This window comes from Delphinapterus leucas, chromosome 6 (assembly GCF_059928025.1).
Source record: "Delphinapterus leucas isolate spDelLeu-1000000601 "Yukka" chromosome 6, BTC_Dleu_Yukka2, whole genome shotgun sequence".
Lineage (NCBI taxonomy): Eukaryota > Metazoa > Chordata > Mammalia > Artiodactyla > Monodontidae > Delphinapterus > Delphinapterus leucas.
In genome coordinates, this window is record NC_143134.1 from 105125168 (window position 1) to 105145077 (window position 19910).

Genomic DNA, 19910 nt, shown 5'->3' on the forward strand with positions numbered 1-19910 from the left:
GCTCGAGAGTTGAAAGCTGATTTGCCAAGGGGGTCGATCACGATGGGTCTGGTCTTGACTGGGGAAGGATGGCAGTGGGGGAGGAGGGAGGGAAGGGGAGACACAGCGGTGGGTGGGAGGTCCCCCTGGGTCGAGGACTGAGGGCTCGGTCTGGGAGTCTGGGCCCAGGATGCTGGAGGTTGAGACTACTGGTGTGGGGTGTCACTGGCGAGGACAAGGTCTAGGTGTGAAGCGGGAGTGGGGAATTGGGCTGGTGGTGGGAGGTGAAAGGAAGGCCACTGGAGCAAAAGAGATTAAAGAACTGTTGGAATCACAGGAGCTGTTCTGAAGACAGAGTAACGGTGGGGGGAAGACAGGCAGCCTGGGCTGACCTCTTCAGCGCAAGGTGTCTGTAGATGACGCCACTAGGAAGGCTGGTGGCTCGGGTTGCCTGGGCCGTGTGTTCAGCGTTGCTGCCGTTTTCAAAGGAAGAGGAGAAATGCCCCGGAGCTGGCAGAGTAGCGAGAAGGACGGCCACAGGCCGAGCCAGCCCACGCCAGGCCCAGCCTTGGCTCTGCACCACTGTTTGCCATTGGGCAGGTGACTTCCTCATCTTAAAAAGGGGGATAATAATTGCACCAGCCTCGTCATCCGTTGCAAGGATTAAATGGACAGAATACACGGAACACGGTTAAGCCCAGTGCTCGGTTTGTAGTAAGTGCCCAGAGACTCGTAACTCTTTTCACCAAAACAGAACCGTCCTTAAATGAGGAAGATTTGTTCCCGGAGACGGATTTGTGGATGTGCTCCCCAAAGTGGGATTGTTGGAAAGAGAACACAGCCTCCCAAGGGTACTTTGAAGACCATACGCATTCAGGCCCGTTGGTGAAGCATCGCTTTTTAGGCACGTGGTGTAGATAATGATACAAGCTGGATTAGGTTAATTCCTGAGCAGTGTGTGACTCGGGCAGACAAGAGGAGTCAGGGAGACCTTGGCTGTGAGGATGCTCTTGGCCTTGGCCTGAGCGTGGAGAGGCTGGGGCCGCCAGGGTATCTTATTTGTAGAGCCCTTTATAAGCTCATTTGCTACGGCACCTCCATGAAAGAGCCGTGGCAGGATGAAGAGGAGAATGGGGCTCAGAACGGTTGAGCTACGCGCAGGATCCCTCACAGACCCAGCCCTCCCCAAGTACGGGTGTGAGTGGCCTCAGACCCAGGACGTGGTTTTACGAATGGCCACGAGGCCGATTGGCTGGCTGGTCGTGTGTCCGGGTGGCGTGGCTGGAGCCTCTCTGGCTGGTGTGGGGCTGCAGCCAGCGTCCCCTGCCTGGTGGGAAGCTGCTCTGTGGCCCAGGCCCCGGGATGGAGAGGCTCGCTGTGGCTACTCTGACCGTGGCGGCCAGCGCCCCCTGTGGAAGCAGGCGGACTTTTCCTCCCACACTACACCATGGCCAACTGTGGCAGGTTCACGAAGGCCAGTCGTTTTAGGAGCTCAGGTGGGAGCTGCCAGTCCGGGGGCAGGTCCAGGAGAGGGCACAGCACAACCAACGTCCTCTGGCTGGCTTCCCACAAGGCCGCATTGGGATGAGAGCTGTTTGCAGGGACAGAAGCACCACCTGCTGTCTACCTGGCTCTGGAAGCACCCAGCGCTGTGCCCAGAGCATGTCTTCATGTCGATTGACCACAGAGAAGGAGCACCGCCCTAGGACGGGGGTTGGGAACCTTGAATTTCAGTCTCTCACTTCCTGGCTGCATCACCTCTGAACAAAGAATTCTTTCTGGGCCTCCGTGTTGCTTCTGAAAGAAGAGGGGGTGTTGGGGCCTCTGTGAAGCCCCCTTACCTCCTCCCTTCTCCCCCTACCCCAGTCAGTCTTGATTGGTTTCACCCTTAATTATGGCTGGATATTCAGTTCTCTGGACTGCAAGCTCTTTGAGGATGGGGTGAAGTCTCTCTTACTCCCCAGCGTGTCCCAGGAGCTAGCACATAACAGCTGCTCCACAAACGTTCGCTGAATGGATGGCATTCAGGCTTACTTGCGGCTCTGGGCACTTCATACTCGGGGGCTCAGCTGTTGGAGCAGAAGCGGATGGGGCCCGTTCTTCCTAAAATCCCAGGGAAGGGGGTGGTTGGCTTGAAACCACGGGCCGGGTTTCTTTCTCCTACTCCAGGGAAAGTCTCTCGTGCAGAATCTTGCACATGGAGCACTCTATAGAAAAGGCGGTACAGCTGGGTGGTCAGGGACCAGGCTCCAGAGGCAGACAGGCCTGGGTTCAAATCCCAGCTCTGCTGGACCAACTGTTACCTTGAATATCCCTCTCCCAGAGTCTGAGCCTCAGTTATGTCAGCTCGAAAATAGGAATAGAAAAACCTACCTCATGATGGTGGTCTAAGGATTAAATCAAATAAGTGACATGCCTATTACGGAGCCAATAGAAAAAGAGAATTTTTTTTTTTAATAATTGGTAAATATTTGTTGAAAGAATGAATGGGGATCCTCTAGAACCTTCTGGAATCTGGCTTCTCCTGGATTTTCTTCGGTTTGCTGCATGGGAATTGCAAAAAAATGGGGGACTTTCTGCCATGAGCACGTAGAATGGGGATTGGTGCAGAATTTGGGAGGCGTCTTGGACCTGTGACCAAACATTCTCTCTGAACCGCATCTGTGTACTGGGAATAATAGAACCTGTATCATTGTGTTGTTCTAAGGATCAGTTGAGAGAATATGTGTAGGAAATGCTTAGAACCTGGCATATTGGTGAGAATTATTAATTTTCGTCCTTGTTGTACTTTGTTTTCTGAAGATGCTTAGAAATACCTCTTCATTCCAATATTATTTTTTTAAAAATTCTCCTGTATTTATTTAGTATTTCTTAGTGTGTTTCTTTCCTGTTTTGCTGTTTAATCCATCTGGCATTTATTTTTGTGTATTTTTCCAGGTGTCCCACTCTTATCTATTTCTAAATTTTATTTTTTTTGCCACATCTGATTTTATTTCACAAAACTTGACAGAGTTGGGACCCCGTTTTCCAGTGTCAGTCCCCTCCCTCTCCAGAGGTACCAGCAGTCTAGAATTTGGTGTTTATAATTCCCAGACATATTTATAATAATGCTGTATACGGATGAAACCACAACTATCCCAAGGGATTCTTGCAACTTACATTTTTCTTTTTAAAAATGTATTTTGTCATAATTTCAGGCTTACAGAAAAGTTGTAAGACTAGTACAAAGAATTCCTGTATCACTTTCACCCCAGTTCCCCAAAGGTTAACATTTCCATGTTTGCTTTCCCTCTCCCTCACTCTCTCCCCCGCTCCCCTCCCTTCTCCTCCCCCAACTCTCTAGTAAATCCTTTTCCTAAACCATTTGAGACAAAACTGCAGGCATGATATCCCTTTACCCTTAAATACTTCGGGGTGTAGTTCCTAAAAACAAGGACATTTGCTTATATAACCACAGTTCAGCGATCAAAATCAGGAAATTAACACTGGTGGAATACTATTAGCAAATCTAGGGACCTGATTCCTATTTCGTCATCTGTTTCAATAATGTCCTCTATAGGAAAAGAAAACCCTGGTTCACAAGCTGAATTCCATGGTCCTGTCTCTTTACTCTTTTTACATCTGGATCACTATTTCAGTCTTCCTTCTGTCTTTTATGACCTCGACTTTTTTTTTGAGTATGGGCTGGTTATTTTGTAGACTATCCCTCCATTTGGTTATGTCTGATGTTTCCTTGTTATTAGATTCAGGTCAAGCAGTTTTTGCAGGAATACCTGGAAGTGAAGGTGTGGCCTTCCTTCTCAGTGCATAATATCAGGAGGCATTATTATTGTTAGTGAATAGTCTGTCCTTTTCTTACTGATTTGAAATGACACGTTCACAATTGTCTAAATTCTCACATCTACATAAGTCTGCCTGTGGACTTGTTATTCTTTTAAATTGATCAGTTTACCTAATTCTGTGCCATTTTTTCCCCCCAGCTATTTTAATTGCTATACCTTCGAACTGTATAGGTTTGCTTCTTGGTGTTTTGTAACTTATGTTACTCATAGGAATGGGATTCTTCCTCCTATTATATTTTCTAATTGATTATTGATGATGTGTTGGAAAGCCACTGACTTGTGAATATGTATCCTGTATCTGGCTACTTCACTGAATTCTCTTTTATTCTAATAGTTTTTCAGTTGATTCTCTTGGATTTTTTTTTTTAATATAGACAGTCGTATCTGTAAATAACGGCAGGTTTGTCTATTCCTTTCCTATACTTATACTTCTGTTTTCTTTTTTCCAGCCTTTTTACATTAGCTAGGATGTCCAGAATAATTTTGAATAATATGATAGTGATATTGGGCATTCTTGGTTATTCCTGACTTTAATTGGAGTAGCTTTGGCATTATATTAAGTGTTTGAGGGAGGTTTTAGAGAGATACCCTTCATGTGGAGGTTTAAAAAAATTCCTGGTGAATTATGTTGCTCATTTAAAAAAAACCCTCAAAATCCAGAAGACCTAGGTCGATGCTTATTTTTAGAGTTGTATTACTTTTTTTTTCTTTTTTTTGTGGTACGCGGGCTTCTCACTGCTGTGGCTTCTCCCGCTGCGGAGCACAGGCTCCGGACGCACAGGCTCGACGGCCATGGCTCACGGGCCCAGCCACTCCACAGCATGTGGGATCTCCCTGGACCGGTACACGAACCCGTGTCCCCTGCATCGGGAGGAGGACTCTCAACCACTGCGCCACCAGGGAAACCCCTAGAGTTGTATTACTTTTGTAATTTAGTGCCATGTCTTACTTGCTGATGTTTATGTAGGAATTTGGGGTCTGTATTTAAGATTTATCTATAATTTTCTCTTTTAAATGATCTTTACGCAGTTTTAATAGAAGTATGTTGACTTTGTAGGAAGAATTGGGATGCTGCCCTCCCCCCAACAATTTAGAAAATATAGGTATAATCTGTTTATTGAGGATTTAGTAGAATTTGCCAGTAAAATTATTTGAATATTCCCAATAATTTTATAATTCAAATTTCTTCTTCTAATTCTTGGTCTATTCAAATTTTCTACTTCCTCTTGAGTCAATTTTGGGTAATTTTTATTATTTAGAAACAGATCTATTTTGTATGCATTTAAAAAAATATATAAATAAAAAGTCATCCTTCCTTCTTCTTTCCCTCTTTCTATCCATCCTTCTGATTTTGTAGTTACAGCCACATTCTCATTTCTTAATATTTTAAATTTATTTTTTAATTTTCTTGGCCAGACACATTGAGGGGCAGGCAGGGTTAGCTATTTTTTTTATTCATAATTTCAAAGGACTTGCTCTTGCTTTTATTGTCAAGTCTTTTGTTTTCTGTTTCTTTAACTTTTGATTATTTTTATTCATTTTTGACTTTTGGTCAATTTCCATTTTTTCTTCTTCACTTCCTTTTTGAGTGACTGTTTGGAAGTATCCCATGGGTTTTGCTATATAGTACTCTCATTGTTCATTTTTAAACAGTCTGCAGTTTGTTTTAATTTCTTTTTAAAATATACTCCTCTAGATATCCTTTGGGTTACATTTCCAAGTGGTTAAATTTTTTGTGGCTCTTTTTGTTTAATTTTTAGCTTTATTGCTTCGTGGTCAGAGAATATAGCCTGTGTAATTTCTAACTTAAAAAAAATTTATTGAGGTTTTCTTTGTGGCCCATCACATGATCAGTTTGTAATTGTTCCATGGATTTTTGAAAAGATGTTCATTGTTTTATAAATACACACAAAAATATATCAAACTAATTGTGTCTTTCAAATCCTTTATTGCCTCCCCCCCGCCCCCTTTAAATCCTCATGATCTGTCCCTTTCGGAGAAGTATGCTGCAGTCTCGTATTATAACTGATTTTTTTTACATTTCTCCTTGTATTTTCAACAATTTTTGATCTGTATATTTAATGGATATAGTAATATCTTTTTAGTGGTTGAATTTTGTATCGATTTAAAATATCTTTTTGTCCGTTGTAATTCTTTTTTCTTTTTTTTGCCTTGGAGTCTGTTACCATTTCTCCTTTTTACTGCCGTATGCCTGGTGTCATTCTGTTAATTCCTTATTAAAAAAACACAAAACGTTTTGTTTTAAAATAATTTAAGACTTCATGAAGAGTTGCAGCTAGAATGCAGATCGTTTCCACGTACCCTTCACCTAGCTTTCCTCATTGATAGTGCCTCATGTCATTATAGTCCTTTCTATTTTAGCCTTTCTGGGTCTTTTTGTTTTAGCTTCTGGCCTACCCTGCATCCCCCCATCTGTAATACCGTGTTTTTTAATGGGGGAATTTATATACCATCCATATTTATCATGTTTGCTTGTTGAAGTTTCAGCTTCCTTCTGCCACCTTAATTTGTTTTTGGTTTCCCATGATGTTTTTCCCTGCTTTATTGTTGGATTGCCAAAGTTTTCTTTAGTCTCCATGTTTCCTTATTTCTATTTTTTTCCTTTCTAACCCTCCTGCTTGGACCCTACCCCCACCCTCATTCTGACTGATTTAGAGTCATAATCTTATTTCTCATTTCTTGCCTATGCTCAAATTTTTAACAAACATATTTAAACTTGGACAAGAATAAATTAGTATCTCTAATTACCCGCAAAGATTCCCCGCCCACACACAAATATTTGACCTTTAAATGTACTTATGCTTTCCTTACCTTCTCTCTATAATCTGTTCTTGGTTAATATGATATGGAATTTTATTTCCAGCTTAAAAAAATTCTGCGTTGTGTTTTTGGGAATTATGTAAGAGCTGCCTTAAGCTTCACAGCTACATTTTCAGTCACTCTTTATAGACTTCACTCTATCTTGTTGAGTTTCTTTCTCTTCTTTTTAAAATTCTATTTGATGTCTTCTTTCTTGGCTTTATTTTCCTTAATGTGTTTAAGAAGAGGTGCTGGGATGGCACCTTTGTATATCTGAAGAGGTCATTCTTTTTCCCTACACTTGAATGATGGGTTGGTTTGCAGTTGAGTTCTAGGTTCAAAGCCCTTTCTCTCAGAACTTCGTGGCCTTTGCACCCTTGTCTTCAGCCCTTGATCTCGCAGATGGGAAGTCTGATGCTAGACTGAGGCTTGTTTCTCTATAGGTTTTTTTCCCTCTGTGGAGGCATTTAAGGATTCTTCTTTGTTCTTGGAGTTGGGAAATTTCATCAGGGTGTGTCTGAGTGTCTTGTTTCATGCCTCCTCCTCAGCACTTGACTGTTGTGCTCTGAAAACTCCAGGCTTTATTTCTGTTTCGTTCTTCACTCTGGAGAGAGGAGTGAATACTGGGTCAATATTGGGTCTCCAGGGTAGAGAGACAGTGAGGCCCTGCCATCAGATGGCTTGGGATGTAAGTGCAGCTGGAGAGCTGGTCGACCCTCTACAAACCACCCATTTCTCATCTGGAAAAGGCAGTGAGAATAGCTCTTTTCACACAGGGTTTTGGGAAATGAAATAGGACATAGCTAGAAAAACATTTGGGAGTGTCTGCACAGAATAAGTAGTCAGTAGCGGGAGCTGCTGTTTCTGTAATTCCCTGGAGGCATCAGAGATGGAGGAAGGAGTGGGCTTTTGAGCTGGACTTTGAAGAATGGACAGGATAGGACCTTCTCTGAGCCACAGTCTCTCTGCTCAAAATGATGGAGCTTGATAAGTTTACAGGTAATAGTTATCTTTTTTTTTTTTTTTTTTTTTTAGTTTGACACAGAGGAGTGGCTTGATGGGATCATTTCTTTCTTTGGAATCCTAAGTCACTTCTTTCCCCTCTCTCCTTTCTCTCTTGCTCTTCTTTCCTTTTTTCCCATCATATTTGGTCTTTCTGGTTAATGTGACCTAATTAAAGGCAGAATCCAGGGGTTCAAAGAACCTTCAATTTGCTGAAGAGAAAGGACTGCGGACTTGCCTACCAGAGCCTGTTTTAATGGACTGAATGAAAAGTTGGATGTCCTTGTGCATGGTCTGTTTCTGACAGGCCCTCTGTTTCCTCTTTATCTGTTGCCACTCTTCTGGGCTATAAACTGACCAGCATGGCCCCAGGTCTTGCATACAGTAGGTGTTCAGGAAATGCTTATGGAGCAGACGATGAATCAGTGCTCCATTTTTCCTGTGTGGAGAAATCATTGCTTCTCACTTCACTGGGCAGGTGCCCTTGCATTTGCTGTTTTATAAAAGATTTTATTTGTGATTGAATGACAGACAGTTCTTTCAGGAAAACAAGAAGAACTGGTTTAGGACCATTGTGAAACTCCATTTTAATAGCAAGAAGACAGGGCTTTGGCAACTTCAAAAAGGGCAATCAAGAAATTCTTGTTTGCTCAACAGAAAGAACTATTTAGGGTGGTTACATGGGTTCAAATTCACTCCAAACTACATATAATTTTCAGCTTCTAATGGCTTTTTTGGCCTGTAAGGTAATTGGTGAAAGTGTAGTTTATTTACAGGAGTGTTCTAGGTTGGTTTCACCAAGCTGACGACTGTTCCAGGCGCATCTGGAAACATCACAGCAGAAATTCAGCTGGGGAGGAGACAAGGGTAGGGTATGATTTCCAACATGTTTTCTTTGCTTTCTTGCCATGGTTCACAAAGTAAACATTTTTTTCTGCCTGGCATTGATGAGACAGGAGAGGGAAGCAGGATGGGACTGAATTATTGCAGTAGAGTGTGGTAAGTGCAGACTCTGCACCCGACTCAGGAGAGCTGGAAGGGGTCAGGAGAGCTGGAGGCTGGGAGGACAGTATTGGCTAAGGAGGGGCTAGCCATGGATGAGAGAGGGGGGCGTTCTGGGCAGTGGTCACTGCATGAACAGAGGTTCCCAAGCAAGTGGAGTGAGAGTGTAAAGTGTGTCTGGGCAGGGCACAGACCCACATGCAGAACGTCTGGGAGCCCCTGTGTTCCATCTAAGGGGGAGCCATTGCCACTCAGCTACAGCTGACTGTGGCCTTGTCAGAACATAGGCCCAGTGTGGCCAGAGCTTCCGACTTTTTTTTTTTTTCCTTAAAGAGAAGCTCTAAATCTAGAGTTTTCTGTAAAATTTCCTAACTTTCAACTTACGGTAACTCATTGAAGAAAATTTTAAAATAAAGTAAAACCCCCAAAACTCATTCCAGGCCACTAGTTTGTGAAACCTGTTTAGGGGGTGGAGAGAAACAAGGATGATGAGGGACTCGGGCCCCCCTGACCTGTGTCCCGTGCATTGCCAGTGTCAGGAAAGAGAGCTTGGCCTTGAATTTTGAAACAAAGTCCAGGTGACTCTGGAGAAACTTGATCTTCCCCTGACCTTACTTTACTTTGACTCAGGGAGTGGGAGTCAACAAGTTTTAGGTTTTTAGGTTTTCTCCTTTTAACTCCTTTTTTTTTCCCCTTGCTAAAGCTGGATGGGGAATGTGATGGGGCTGGTTTGCCTCTTAGAATTTCTGGCCTCCTCTTGCCCCCTGCTCCTGCCCTGAACAGTTCTGATCCCATGTGGAATTTCTACCCTTTCCACGCTCCTCTTCTGTTCTGTTGGACGATGGAATGAGGGCCAGATAAATGCACTCTTGGGCCTAAACCAGCCACAATAGCCATGCATGCTCATCTTCCCCCTGAAGTAGATGAATAAATATTTTATTTAAAATTCTTTGTTCTTCAAGACACAACACAGAGGTGTCCAATAGAAATGTAATGTAAGCCACATGTGTAACTTTAAATTTTCTAGTAGCCACAATAAAGGGAAAAGAAACAATTGAAATTAATGTTAGTAATATAATTTATTTAGCCCAGTATTTCCAAAATGTTATCGTTTCAACATGTAGCCAATATAAAAATTCTTATTAAGCTATTATACATTTTTGAAGATGAACCCCACACCCCATGGCTTCATCACCAGCAACTATATACAAGTCTCTAGGCAAGAGAGGAGGGACCGAAGGATCGATGCACATGGAGAATTGCTGGCTTCCACTGAGACTGAAGGTCCGTGCATGCTCTTTCCTGTCCTGAATCCTTCTAAAAAGCTAAGCGAACTAAGTGCTGGATCAAATGCTACTGTGTCTTATGAGTTTGATTGCCAGTCAAACCTGTTACCAGTGCAATAGTGGGACCGTGTATTGGACGTCAATAAAAAGTTTACTAAAAAAAAAAAAGCTATTATACACTTTTGAATTTTGTACAGAGTCTTTGAAATTGGTATTTTCCACATACAGCCCGTATCACTTTGGATTCGTCACATATCAAATGCTCAGTCACACGTGGCTGGCGGCCATCGTGTTGGACATTGTGTCTGTGACAGGTGCACATAAGAAGGTGATATGCCACAGACACAAAAGAGAATACAGGCCAGCTGTGAACCAGTTATTTAAAAGGACACGTATGATCATGCTTCTTCCCTACTTGAGCCTTGAATAATGCCAATTTTCGGGGAGGTCTTTCTTGATCCTCCTAGCCCCTAACTCCAGGCTAGATTATGTGTCCCTATTTGATGCTGTCATTAGGGGAGAGAGGGGTCTCTTTCTTCTCAGCACCTAGCACAACCATAATTATCTAGTAATCAGTGAGATAATCGTTGAACATTCCTCTACCCCATTAGGTTGCGTGCCCCAAGAATGCAAGGACCATGAGCGCTTTGTTTGCTCGTTTTATGCACAGCAGCTCCCGTGGTGGCTGCAGAAAATCGATGATCAGTAAATATGAGATGAATGATGCAAGGCTGAGATTCAGTGTTGTAGAGTAACCAGGACCCGTGGACCCCCCAGAGGGCCCAGGCCCCCTAACAATGAGGCCAGGGGTCAGCCCCTGTGGTCAGTGCAGAATCTCTTGCTTTCTTACCGACAGAATCCACCACTCCCTGTCCCTCTCTTGACTAGCTTTTGGTTGCCTGTAAATTATATTTCTGGTGGCTGTTAATAAAAATATAGGGCTGGGGAAAAAAAAAAAAGACTTCTCCTAATAGAATTTTATTAAATGGCACTAGTTTAAAAATGTCTCGTAAAAAGTTAATTAATTTGGGATTTGGGGATGAAAAGCGTGATATAAATGTCAGTTATTATTATTACAATTTCAGCCTCACACTTATGCTTTTGATCCAGCCCCTGATCTGGAGTTTCTCCTACACCCGGGGACTGGCAGCTCCACTGAAATGCCAGGCGCAAATTTGAGCTTTGGGGGTCCATCAGGGACAGAGGGACTTAGCCAAGTTAGGCCGTCCTGCCTTTTCATCGAGGATAATGCCAGGCCGTGAGAGCTGGTGCCACTGAGTCAGGGCTGGGAGCCGTTCAGAGCAGAATGGTCTTGGTGCTCCCGTGAGCTCCCGGCCGTCGAAGCAGCCAGGAACATCAAGGTCACGTGCTTATTAGCCCGAGCCTGATCACAGAATCCTGTCGAACTGTCAGGGCTCTGAGAGATTAGAGCCCACTCTCATTTTACAGAAGGGGAAACTTGAGTTTGAAGAGGGGTGGAGGCTTGCCTAGCCCATGGTCACATAGCAGGTTAATTAAATGTATAGAGAAAAAGGCAGTGAAAGCAATTAGTGAAGTAGGGGAAACCTTCCCCAGAAAAAAGGATTCAGGCAATTTATAGGTGACAAGTCTAGAGACTGTTTTCCAAGGAAACAAGGAGTGCTGGGACTTCATGTGAGTTCAGAGACAGACAGCCCTTCGCTCCTTCAAGATGCCCCCCACCATCATTCACGTGATTGCAGACACAGTACCTAGAGGGGCTATGTCTACTCCAGACCTGACCCAGTGTGTAATTACTTCCGCGAGGTGGAGGGCAAGCTGGGATGTTAATCATTGTCATAGCCCCGTACATTTCTCTAGCGATTGTGGGCCGAGGAGTGAGGATCTGTATGCTTTCGTTTCCTCCTCTCTGCAGCGGGGTATGAAAGTACCCCTTGCAGGGGTGTGATGGGGACCAGGTGGGTGGGAGAGTGTGTGCTCATGTGCTGTGCAAGTGGCAGAGTGCAAGCCGGGGGGGGGGGGGTCTCACGCTCTTAGACTCGTCTGTATCACAGAGCTGAAAGGGAGACACCGGCGGTCATTTGGTTATCCAGGGGGACAATCTCAGATGCCTGTCCCTGAGACAGGATCCCCAGCCAGGTGGTCCTTCCCGTTTCCGGTGATGGGTCTCACCCGATTCTTCCCTGCAACCCGTTCATTCTGTTTTGCATGGCTCTGGGAAGGCCTGCCCCCTCCTGTCCGTGGTGCTCTAATCCTTGTACCGTTTGGGGGATTAATCTCTCCTTTCCTCTTCCAAGTGGACCTGCAGTTTTCCCACCTTGCCCTTCACTCAAACCATGTAGGTAGAGTGTCTGATTCAGAAGAGGGGCTCAGAGACGGTTTGTAGAGTGAAGGAAGGAAGCAAGCTCGTGCCCGTGGGGCTCTCTGTCCTGGGGCCTTTTAGTGAATCCTTATCTACTGGTGGGTTGGGATCATCCATGGAATTTGGGAATCAGAGCTGGATTTGAACCTGAGCTTCTCCACCTGAGCAAGATACTTAATCTTAGTAGTTCTCTGTTTCCTCATCTGGACAGTTCAGATGCAGAATACCTACCCTGCAGCATTACTGTAAGGATTAAAAGAGGTGATGTGTGTAAAGTACTCAGTCAGCGGGCACGCACACAGTGAACACTCTGTGACACCAGGGATTACCGTACCGTCACAGCACTGACGTGATTTCCGGGGGACGCCATCTTGGCCCTCCTCAGTAGCAAGTTCCTTGAGGTGTCCATCAAGTCCAGCACAGGACTTGACACATAGACTCCTTCTAGAACCTTCCAATTCCCATGGCCACATGCCGCCTCTGATTATTGACTGTTGAACAGAACTGAACTGAATGGAGAGTTATGGCCTGTGTTACAAAGCTCAGGGTCACATCCCTGGTTTGGGACCAGGCCTGCCACGTCTCCCTGGCTGCTCTCTGTGGCTGGAACCAGCCCTGATGTGGAGACTTTTGAGCAGGTACAAGGTCTCCCAGCCTCGTACAAAGTGAAAACAGCCAATGATTGTCTGCACTAGAAAAACAAGTGCCATGGCTCTGTTTTTGTTTTATTATAAGTAAAACTTTTACTCCTCCTCCTGCCCCTTGCGCCCCTGCTAAAAAAACCACACAGCTGCCTCCAACTTTTGAAGGCCTTTAAATGGGAGCCCTGGAACAAAGTGGGGGAGAAGGGTGAGTCCAGGATGCCCTGTTGGCCGCCATCTTGTTGCCCTTGACAAAGAGCAAAGACAAACGGCCATTTGTCTTCCTCTCAGTCAGTGGCAGAGCCGGGCAGTTTGCGTGGAAGGAGATGCTGTGGCCTCTCCAGGAAGAGCAGCCTCCCCTGCCCCTCATCTTTATTGGACTTCAATGAGTCTTTCTGCTCTGGGTCATATGTGCAGTGCAACCTCATAAATGGTGCAGTGGAACTTAGGCTCCCTTTGTACAGAGGGCCTCAAGCACACTCCAGCACCGTCGTCAACCCTGAGTGGGGAAAGTGCAGAAAACCCAGCAGAACGCACTTCTCCCAGGCAGCCCTGAGATTTGGAATATGACCATTCTTGTCTTGTAGGCACAAGCTAGTCAGGAAGTGGAGTCGGGAAGGAAAGCAGACACTGCCTTTCCCAACCCCGTGGCACTCGAGTGGCAGCCTTTGCCTGCAGACCCAAATCCTCACACTTTTCTGTGGAATGTTTCAGGGCTTTAAAGAGAATTGCTGAGGCCCCCTGGACCTCACGGCTTTGCAGTTGTCAGATCAGAAGAGGGATCTGAGAAGGCGTGTAGCCTTGGGAGTTGGAAGGTTCTAGAAGGAATCTGAAAGCCCTCTCCTCTCACCCTGAAGCTGAGATGTTTTCAGACAACAACTTACTGGATTAAAAGGACACATGCCATTTCATCAACTGTGGTTGCCACTTAAGTGCCAATGGTCTATCCACCTAATTTTGTGCTCTGTGCCAGGCATTGTGCTAGGAGCCAGCTGTGCTGAGGTGAGCAGATGGGAGCCCCTGGCCTTGTGGCAATTACAGGTGTTAACGGCTTCAGAAGGCAGTGCCCTCTTATGGATAAAGTGTGTATACAGGGTCAGCTATGTGTAGTGGAGTTATCTCTGCACTTACTGGCTTGGATAGGGAAGTGTGCTGCTTTCCTACATTTTGGAACTAGGGGCGGTTGCTATGAGATGATCCATTTTCCCCCTTCTCCCCAAGATGGGAAACTGTAGGACCGTGGGGCAATTGATCTCTGCCTATGTTCTTAAGCTCAGAGTGGCAAGATCAGGCTTGAATGCAGGCTCTCTGGTTCCCAGTCCAGGTGTTGTGCTTGTATTAGATGGGATGATGGAGGCAGAGGCCCTGGAACAGAGCTAGGCCACTGCAGTGGCCATGACTGCACATGAGGTGCCTCGCTTTTGACTTCTGCATCGGACCTTCACTTTTCCACATGGAGGTAGCTTTTGGTTACTGCAGATTGCTGCCTGTATTTGGAAAAAAATCATTAGAGGAGCAGTTCCATTGCCACCCAGATATGAGGGCTGGGTCTTCACAGTGAAGTCCCATAGAAGGCAGGAAGGGTCCTCTGATGTGAAGAGAACCTTTCTGTCCCTCACTGTCCCTGCAGACCCCTTTCCCCTCTGTGGTCTGGAGACAGGGGTGGTTTGTACAGTCCCTCAAAGCCATTTGGTTCTTCCTCCTAGCTGATTTCTCTGCATCCCCATCACAAGGTCATCTAACTTGAATGCCTCTGTTGTCAGGGTGCTCACTACCTATCAAGTGTCCTCTTTCCCTGGAGGAGAACGTTCCTTTTCATCCTGAGCTCAGAGCTGCCTCCCTCTGACTTCTGTCCCCAGGGCCACAGAACTGTGTGTTCCCCCTGCACAGGACCACCCTCCTGTAGCGAAGGCAGGTCTCTGGCCTCACACAGCCCAGCTCTGTCAGCCACCACCATGCTGGCTTCCACTGGGGAAAATACTGCCCGCTGACGTGTAAGTGTGTCACTGCCAATAATAGTGCAAAGGCTCCAAATCCGAGGGCCTTTCTAGGATCGTTTCCTGATTAATTAGGTCAGCGTCTCCAAAATCAATTTCCAGTGAAGTCGCGCCGCCTGGTAGCGCCGTTCCCCGCCCAGCCGGGCGAGGGAGCTGGCGCAGAAGACAATTCCCTGGCCTCTGGCACGGTTCAGGCCTTGTCTCTACCTGGGAAGAAAGTCACATTACACATCTCTTCTGTGATTATCCTGACTTTTTATTTTATCTGCCCTCCCCCTCAAATCTTCCATTAAACCCCCGTAGATCCTGCTTCAAACAGGCAATTAGACTAACAACGTAATTATATCCCTCAACGCTAATTGTAACTGGTTTAGGGGAAAAACAAAGAGAAAGAGGCTTCAAAATCTCTGGAAACTGAAAGCAGCTGTTATAATTTCCAGGTATTTCTAGTCCCTGCGTGTTTCTTTGAGAGCCCTGGTTGCTGGCGGGCTGGATGTCCAGTAGCTCTGCCTTTGACCCAGATCACCCTTAGGGCAAACTCCGGCCTGTTTCCACTCTCCTTTGCACGTGCTTGTGGCATCCTGTTCCTGTCCTCCTGTGCTTTCCTGTCCCCCTCTGCTCCCTCTGGCTCTCATTTCTCTGACTCTATCTCGACCATTTTTATACTCTTAGAGCCGCCGAGAAAAGAATGAACAGGCGAGGAGGTTGAAGATTTGGGGGAAATGACATTTCTTCCTGCTCTTGCCAACGCTCCAATGTCCCCAATAACTGTGGGCCGCTAGTCCGTGTGATTCTCCCTTGGGGAAGCAGGGGAAGGCTGGGCGGAGCTGGACCTGGTTCAGGATTTGAACCTACTGCGTGACAAGGATGCTGTAGTGAGGCATCACCTGCCACCCTGCCCGTTCTCAGCATTTTCCGGGTCTCTTCTCCGGGCCAGGCCCTGTGCTCAGAGGTGAACAAGCGTTGGTCTGTGCCTGGGGGCCGCCCATGGCCTGGGGAAGGAGGCAGGCAGGTAGGTAATTGAGCAGTGGGGCCATTGGGAAGAGTGTACATCAGAGGGGATCCAACCCTGCCTTGGGTGGCTGCAGGGATATGGGAGGTGGAGTAGGGCAGGGTGGGGATGTTGAGAAGTTTCCGGGTGGAGGTGATGTCTAAGATGAGACTTGAAGGATGGGGAGGAGAATTAGCCGGGCAGTGAGCATCGGTGGGGCGGGGGGGGGGGGCAGCTGCAGGAACCCCGGTGTAGCCGGAGCATTCGGCGTGAGGATTGCAGTGGCGGGAGCTGGGATGGAGTGTAGTGTTTGCCTTGGCAGGAGAAGGGGAGCCTGTGAAGGGTTTAAACGGGAGCGACAGGGTCCTATTTCTGTCTTATAAAAACTCTGCGGGCTACAGGTGGAGGCTGTTGGATTGGAGGACCTTGAATGGAGGCTGGAGCCCCGTTAGAGGCTTTTGAAGAAAGCCTGGATGATTTTTCTTGAGTGCTGACTGCCCAATTGTCTACACTCTGTGATGGGGATATACTAGCTGTGTTGTGTGACTTTTAACTTCTCTGAACCTCCGTCTCCTTGCCAGATTAAAATGATAGTCATATTTACCTTTCCACGTTGTAGGGGGCGTATGAGAAATAAAGTCTGTAAAGGTTCTGGCTCTGTGCTTGACATAGAATAAACATCAAGGTGGTACTTTTGAATAGGGAGGATGTACCAGCGTGGCCTGGGACATTTTTCCAAAATACGCATATCCCTCTCCCATTAACTTGCGTTTCCAGAGGAGGGGAAATCGGGCAATTTTACGTTGATAGACTCCTCTGGAGAACCCCAGCAGCCCATGATGGCTCTTCAGTTATCACGACTTTGCTCATTTCTGGAGTCGAGTCCCGAGCCTTGGCCTCTTGCCTCAGAACAGATTCCTGGTTCTGTGCCATTTTCCTTTTCTCAGAAACAGGGTCTCCCAGTTTGATGAAGGAATGTGCTGACGGCGTTTCCCTCAGGGTAGATGTAATGCATGGTGCCCCTTCAAAGCCTGGAGTGGAGACTTGGTCGTCTTTCGGACAGTGATGAACTTGGAACCCCGCTTTCTCTCAGTAAATGTTTTCAAGCTTTCATGACACCTGGTTTGGGCCATGAAGTCCCAGGTATTTCGGCCCTGGGTTTGCCATCAGTTATGCGGATGGGGTGTTTTCATTAAAATTTCCATTAACTATTTGTTTCATGTTTTTAAGCCAGTAAGCAATTTATGGATTCATTAACTTTTTACTACACTTGTGAAGCCAGGAAAAGGGCAGAAAAGGAAATGAAATATTTGGTGGCCCTTAAGTATGGAGGCCGAAAAAGCTGGATGATTAGAGCTGGTCTGAAGGAGTGTTAGGAAGGGCTGAGATCTTCCAGAGGAATCCAGGACTGGAATATCCTGGCAAGGAGCACCACCCCTTTCATTCCCCTCTCCCTCTTCTCCCTTCTCCCCAGAGCTGATCCATCCTTTTGCTTGTAATACTGATTATTTTTTCACCAGATGTCTGTCCTTCCTCTAATGACACACCTCCCCCAGGGAGCTCACCACTTCTGGGATAGCTATGCGACTCTAAACATTATTTCCTTATGTTGTGGTGCAGTCTGACTCCTTACAGGGCTCTTATTTCATATTTTTGGTGGGGGAGTTAGGTATGGCACGATGGTTGAGTGTATGGGCTTTGGGGCCAGACAAGCTTGGGTACAGATTTGCCTACTAGCTGTGTGATTTTGGGCAAGTAACTTTACCTCTCTGAGCCTCACTTTCTTTATCTATAAAATCACAGTAGCGTTAGGAACTCTGGAAAGGCCCAGGCAAGTGGCAGCAATATTCTTCACTGTGCGCTTAAGTGGTGAGGACAAAATGAGATGGTTTATTAAAGAAGCCCACCCTCTATTCAAAGAAGCCCACCCTCTATTCCAGACTGTGCCGTGCGGCTGGACTTCTCATCTGTGAACATTCTCGCTTGGGTCCGGTTCCCTACAACAGAAGTCACTTTGCCTCTCAGGACCTCAGTTTCCCCAGTTCTAAAGTGGATGAATAATCCCTAGTTAATGAGGATGTCGGATGACTTCTCACATATTTAATGAGCCTTTTAGAGTCACTTCCCAAGAGCCTCTTAGAGAAAAGCTTAGTGCTTAAAGGTACTCTCCAGGTCATCTTGTTTTGCTCCGAGGTGGAACTGGAATGCGCTGAGTGCTTCCCAGTGGATTGGTGTGTACCTGGGCTCAACCACCATGTTTGCTTAAGTGGCTACATCCTCAGAGGACAGAGTGTAGATGCAGGTCTTTGTAGAGTCACAGGTCTTCAATCTGGAGAAGGGTAGCATCCCAGGAAATCTCCTTGTCTAGACTACCTGCCTTTATAGATGTGCAGCATGGGTCTTTTAAAGTGTAGTGAGTTTTTCCTCAAAAGCAGTAATGATAGAAAGCTAATCAGAAAGGAGGGGGAAAAAATCATATATTTTTGAGCCATCCAGGGCTGGCGCTTTTCAGTATATACGTATTTTTTGTTTTTTGCGGTACGCGGGCCTCTCACTGTTGTGGCCTCTCCCGCTGCGGAGCACAGGCTCCGGACGTGCAGGCCCAGCGGCCATGCCACGGGCCCAGCCGCTCCGCAGCATGTGGGATCCTCCCGGACCGGGGCACGAACCCATGTCCCCTGCATCGGCAGGCGGACTCTCAACCACTGCGCCACCAGGGAAGCCCTTTTCAGTATACGTGCAAGCAGTGTTTCTGTAGTTATATATGTAGTTTTGATTCTGTTCTTGTCATTTCACTTTAGTACGTAAGTGTTTTTCATGTAGCTCTCCACCATTCACAAGCAACCATTCTCATGGCTTTGTAAGGAGATATTTATCTACATTGTTGTACATATAGGTCGTTCCCTAATTTTTATTATAAATAATGCAGTGGACATCTTTGTACACGAATCGTTTTCTTCCTTTTGTACAATATTGATAGAATTTGTTCCCCAACATGGTCAGAGGATATGAGAGCTGGTAAGTTGGTTGTGACAGTGTGCCAAGTTAAACTTAGAGAAAGGTAGCAGTGGATGTGACAGCTGAGGGCACACCACTGCTTTGGAGATTCTTTAGAAGAATCCCATTTGGGAGAGTTGACATGGCAGAATGCCGCCTTCTCATCCTCTATCTTAGCTGGGGTCGGTAGCTGATGACCTGTTTTATTTGCCCAAAGACTTTGGGCCGAGCCGTGAACTGGTGGCTGAAATATTGATTTTTACATGCCTGGCCTAAAACATACATTCAGTGCCCATGATTGCAGAGTCCCACGTTGGGCTTAGCAAAGGACTAGGCCTGATAAAGCTACCACGTTAACTTTAGAGACTTGCAGATTGCATTAAAGTACATGTGACCTCAAACATTTTACTTCCACTCTGGGCCTTTATTTTCCCTCTGTAAAACAGGCCTTCTGGCTCTAAAGACTGTGCATGGATGGGAAAGTACTGTATTTTGTGCACTGAAAGTGTTGCCCAGTGAAGTCAGTCAGGAAAGAAGATTCGAGCTTACTTTTGAATAAAGTGTTGGTGGTTGCCTGGTACAGGGTGCCAGGTAGACTGCTTTGGGTAGACTTCTGAGAATCATACAATGTTTTCGAATGCCTCCTCTTAACTGTTAAGTCATTTGAGCTTCTATAGTTTTCCAGTTTTAATTAAATGTAGGCGTTTTCTGTTTTCTTCTGCTTTGGCTGTCAAGTTTGCTGACTCTAGATGTTGCCGTGGGTTGACCTTTTTAAATGAGTTTAATGGAGATGGAGAAATAATAATGATGGTAACGGTGAAGACAGTGGTAGCTGTTACTTACATAGCACTTAGTCTGTGCCAGGCACTGTTCTAAGTGCCTTACATTTATTAACTTCTGTCACTTAATGATTTCATTAAATCAGTTCATTTCATGAAAGAGAAGCAAGACAGGGGATCTTGCAAAGGAAGACTGGAGCCAGAAGATGGAAGGAGTTTGGTATTTGTCCTAG

General features: G+C 45.9%; 1 protein-coding gene across 14 annotated transcripts in view; it reads left to right on the top strand.

The window, feature by feature from the left end:
* ZNF618 (zinc finger protein 618) overlaps window positions 1–19910 on the top strand; it is a 183517-nt gene that overhangs the window by 60577 nt on the left and 103030 nt on the right. The gene's annotated exons all lie outside the window — the stretch shown is intronic.